Source organism: Miscanthus floridulus, chromosome 18 (assembly GCF_019320115.1).
Source record: "Miscanthus floridulus cultivar M001 chromosome 18, ASM1932011v1, whole genome shotgun sequence".
NCBI lineage: Eukaryota > Viridiplantae > Streptophyta > Magnoliopsida > Poales > Poaceae > Miscanthus > Miscanthus floridulus.
Genome location: NC_089597.1, coordinates 111,210,967 through 111,216,535, shown reverse-complemented (window position 1 = coordinate 111,216,535; position 5,569 = coordinate 111,210,967).

The window sequence follows — 5,569 nt, the reverse complement described above, 5'->3', positions numbered from 1 at the left end:
GTCTCACAAAAGAGGTACTTTTTCTAGAACTACACCATAGTCTAGCAAAGTTTATTTCATATAAAGTATTTGTGCACAACAAGCAGCCCAGGACAATGTATTTCTGCTTCGGCTGTGGACAAAGCCATACTATTTTGTTTCTTGGAAGGACCAAGGACACAAGTGATCTACCAAGCAAATATCACCCTCCAGATGTGCTTTTTCTATCAACTTTGCAACCTAGCATAATTCGAAATTAGAATAGCCAACTAATTCAAATATAGCTCCTTTGGGATACCAAAGGCCAATGCTTGGTGTGTGCTTAAGATATCTAAGGATTCTTTTAACGGCAATCAAATGAGTTTCCTTAGGATTAGCTTGAAATCTAGCACACATACACACACTAAACATGATGTCGGGTCCTAGATGCGGTTAAATATAACAAGCTACCAATCATAGAGTGGTTAGAGAGTTTGATCAACCGTGTTACCTCTCCTCATCTAGGTCGAGATGTCCATTAGTTGGCATTGGTGTCTTGATTGGCTTACATTCATCCATCTTGAATCTCTTGAGAAGATCATTTGTATATTTCTCTTGAGAGATGAAAATCCCTTCTCTCATTTGCTTGACTTAGAAAACCAAGAAAGAATGTAAGCTCTCCAATCATTGACATCTCGAACTCCTTCCGACATCAATTCACCAAACTCTTTACAAGAATCTTATTTGATGATGCTAAAGATGATATCATCAACATACACTTGGCAAATGAAGATATGTCCATCAAGCTTCTTGGTGAATAGTGTGGTGTCGACCATTCCCAATGGTGAAGTCCCTTCTCAATGAGGAAGTCCCGAAGGCAGCTCATACCAAGCTCTTAGGGCTTGCTTAAGCCCATATAACAGCCTTGGACAACCTATAAACATGATTATGATATCTAGGGTCTTCAAACCTGGGAGGTTGATCAACATAGACTAGTTCATTAGTAAAGCCATTTAAAATGCACTTTTCACATCCATTTGATATAGTTTCATTTCATGATGTGATGCATATGCAAGGAGGATACGAATGGCTTCTAGTCTTGCAACCGGTGCAACGGTCTCTCTAAAATCTAAACCTTCAACTTGAGAGAACCCCTTTGTAACTAGTCTTGCCTTGTTCCTCACAACAACACCTTGATCATCTTGCTTGTTGTGGAACACCCACTATGTTCCAATGACTCTTGTACCTTGTGGTCGCTCTTCAAGAGTCCAAACTTCATTGCAGGTGAAGCTGTTCAACTCTTCATGCATGGCATTTATCCAATCTAGATCTCGAGGAGCTTCTTCTACCTTAGTAGGCTCAAAGCAAGAGACAAACGAGTGATGTTCAATAAATAAAGTAAGCTTTTGAGATCTAGTCATTACTCCCTTTGATGGACTCCCTATGATGAGATCTTATGGATGAGCTTGGAGTAGAGGTGAATTTCTTCTATCAACCACTTGAGGGGGAGGTTATGGAGCATCAACATCATGTGTTTGTGTCACCATTTGCTCATGGGAGACATGAGTGTCTTCATTTTCTACTCTCCCATCTTTATCACCATCTTGTGGCACATTTGATGAAGAAGGTGGATTGATCACTTGCACATCATCTTCATCATCATTAGGCTTGATGTCTCCAACCAAAATATTCTTCATAGCCTCCCTCAATGGTTCATCACCTACATCATCAAGATTCTCATGTGCTCCTTGGGAGCTATTAGATTCATCAAATTCCACATCATATGTTTCTTCAACCAAGCCGGTGGCAGGATTAAATACTCTATATGCTTTAGACTTCGATGAGAAACCAACAAGAAAACCAATATCATAACGTCTTTAAAACTTCTCTAGGTGTTGCCGCTTCTTGTAGATGTAGCATTTACAACCAAACACCCTAAAGAAGGAGACGTCCGGCTTCTTCCCATTGAGCAACTCATAAGGTGTCTTGCCAAGAAACTTTTGAAGGAATAGGCGGTTGGATGCATAGCATGCGATGTTGATAGCTTCCACCCATAGAGCTTCGGGAGTATTGTACTCATCAAGCATTGTTCTTGCTAGTGTGATCAATATTCGGTTCGTTCTCTCAACTACACCATTTTGTTGAGGAGTATATGTTGCAGAGACCTCATGCTTGATCCCAACTTCATCATAATAGGCTTGTATGTTTGTGTTGTCAAATTCTTTCCCATTGTCGCTTCTTATCTTCTTGAGCTTCACTTCAAACTCATTTTGTGCTCTCTTGGCAAACTTCTTGAAGCATGATGCAACTTTGGATTTGTCATGAAGGAAGAATACCCATGTATATCTTGAATAGTCATCAACAATCATAAGACAATAAAGATTTCCTTCCAAACTCTTATATGTTGTTGGTCCAAATAAGTCCATATGAAGGAGTTATAGCACTCTTATGGTTGACATGAAAGCTTTTAGTTGGATGAGTATTTACAACTTGCTTGCCTGGCTTGACATGCACTACAAAGCTTGTCCTTCTCAAACTTCACATCCTTCAACCCTCTCACCAAATCATTCTTCATTAGCTTCTTGAGTGAAGCTCATTCCAACATGAGCAAGTCTTCTATGCCTATAGCCACCCAAGTGTTGTTTTGGTGAGTAGGCAAGTCTTTCAAATTAGCATCTTCGGAGGTGAAGTCTACTAGATATAGTTTGTTGTATCTAAATCCTTTGAATATCACTTGATCATCATCCTTCTTAGATACAACAACTTCCTTCTCGGTAAACAAGCATTGGAAGCCAAGATCACACAATTATCCAACTGGATAGCAAGTCGAAGCTCAATGAAGCAACATATAGCACTATTTGAGATAGAATGATCATTTGATATTGCCACTTTGCCCAATCCTTTTAACCTTGTCCTTTGAATTATGTCCAAATATGATTCCTTCTTGTCCATCTACTTCTTCATCTAGTGAGGTGAACATACTGAGGATCACCGGTCATATATTGTGTACAACCACTATCAATAACCCAATGACTTCCACCAGGTCTTGTAATTCACCTACACATAAGAGATCAAGCTTTAGGAACACAAACTTGTTGAGGGCCCTTCAGCCTTCTCAATAAGTGACTTTGCTACCCTAAATTTTCTTAGGCCTATTCTTGTTAGGGAGGTCCTAAGAACATGACTTTCATCTTTCCACTAGAATCCTTCCTAAGCATGTAATGAGCATTGAAAGCAAAAGGTCTAGCATGCTTGGGTAAGGGTTGTGGTGGTGGAGTTTGGCACTCATGGGCAAAGTGGCCTTCTTGTCCACACTCAAAACATCTCTTTGGCTTTGGCTTTGACTTGTATTGTTGTTGAGCTTGAGCCTTCTTCTCTTGGTTTGCCTAAGTACCCAATGCCACTTCTATCCATCTTCATGACTGGTGTTCATTAGTAGCTCACTTTGAAGATGCTTGCCTCTTGTGAACTTGCTCAATCTAATCTTGAGATGCTCTTTCTCCAACTTGAGCTTTTTGTTCTCTTCCTTGAGTGCATCATTATTTTTCTCTTTCTTGAGCTTCTTGTTTTCTTCTTTGAGCTTCTTAATCTCAAGAATCAAATCACCATCATGATCAAGAGTTTCTAGCACAATAGTGTTGTGGCTTTTGATCTACTTCAAGATCTTTCTTGAGCTTTTTCATTGTCATTCTTGAGCTTGACATACTCATCATAACTATCGGTCTCAACCACTTGCTTGCCCTTGCTACTAGAACTTTGCTCAATGCTTTCAATGATCAAATCATCACATGATATAGCTATATCAATCTTAACAACATTGTTAGTAGCATCATGTGGCTCATTGGATAAATATTCTTGAGCAATGACAAGATTATCATGATTGATCTTAAGAGTAGTATATTCTTCTTTTAGAATGTTATGGCTAGTGATGAGCTCATTATGTATCCTCTTAAGTTTATCATGTTTTTCTTTAAGCTCTTTCTTAGAAGATTTGAGCTCCTTGAGTTTGGATGTTATAGCATTATTTGCTTCTCTAAGCTCAACACTAGCCTTTTTGGCTATATCACATTTAGCTAAAAGAGAATCATTCTTAGCTTCTAGCTTGTCATTCTTAGCTCTAGTCTTTCTAATTATCCTAGTATATTTGTTTAGCAATTTGACAAGTTCATCATATGAAGGTGATTCAAATTCATCATCATCACTATCACTATCACAATCATCATTGTTAACATGATCATCACTACTACTATCATCATCATTTGATACCTTTCATTCACCCTTGGCCATAAGGTATAGGTGTGTAGAGGATGATAGCGGTGGTGTTGGTGAAGATGATGAAGAGTCAATCACAATAGGCGGCCACCTTCTCATTATCACTATCATCATCGGATGAGCAACTTGATGAATCAATGTCTGTGAGCCAATCACTGACTGATGTAGGCCTTCCCATTCTTCTTCTTCTTATGGAAGTCCTTCTTGCTATCTTTCTTCTTGTATGGCTTGTTTTTCTTCTTCTCATCTTCTTCTTTATTACTTGAGTCATCTTTCTTGCCCTTGTACTTGTTCTTATACTTGTCTTTCTTGGGCTTTGCTGCATTGGTGTGCTAGATGACCAAGTTCTCTACAATTGTAGCAATCCATCTCCTGAGATTGGCTTCCTTCTAGAGCTAGTGAAGAACTTATTTTTCTTCCCATCAAACTTGATGCCACTCTTGTTGAGCTTCTTTAGCATCTTGGCTGGTTCTTCTCACCATGAGAGCAAGACTAGCATCATCAACTTCATCATCACTTGAGCTCTCATACTCAAGCCTTGCTTTGCCCTTCTCTTGGCTAGCTTTGAATGCTAAGTCTTTTTCTTTCTTCTTTGTAGAGGATGAGCCATCTTGAGGTGTGATGTGCATGTACATCTCATGAGCATTAATCTTTCCCTAAGATTTGTGTCGGATGTAGCGGTGAAAGATCACCTTGATGAATGCATGGTCACAATATGCCCATATTTATCAATGGGGAGGACACTCAAGATATTTCTTACAACATCGGATGGTTGCATTTGAGTGAGTCCAAGCCCATTGACTTCCTCTACAAGAACATTCAAATGTGAGTACATTTCATTAGCACTCTCTTTAGGAAGCATTTCAAATGAATTTAGCTTTTTCATGACAAGATGATAGTAGTTCCTCACTGCTCGCTCTTTATTCCCTCATGGAGCTGCACAAATATCCGACCATAGTGCATGGGCGTATTTGTGGTTCCTTACCCTGGTTGAACACATCTTTGCAAAGGCCTCTAAAGATGGTGTTCCGAAGCCTTTGCATTCCATTTCTCATAATTCACCTCATTGCCTTGTAGGTGTGTGGCATCCCTGAGGTTTTGGGAAGGCCTTATAAGGTGGCTCTAAGTATTCCAACATCTAGAGCTTCTAAATACGCCTCCATGTGGATTTTCCAATAAGGAAAATCATCTCCCCTCAAAGATAGGAGGAGGACCATCCCCAGTGAGACATCTTTCTCTAGATGGTTAAGTCTAATTCGTGAGCACGAGGCTCTGATAACCAATTGAAAGGATCAAGATGCCCAAGAGGGGGGTGAATTGGGCTAATTCTAAATTTCTT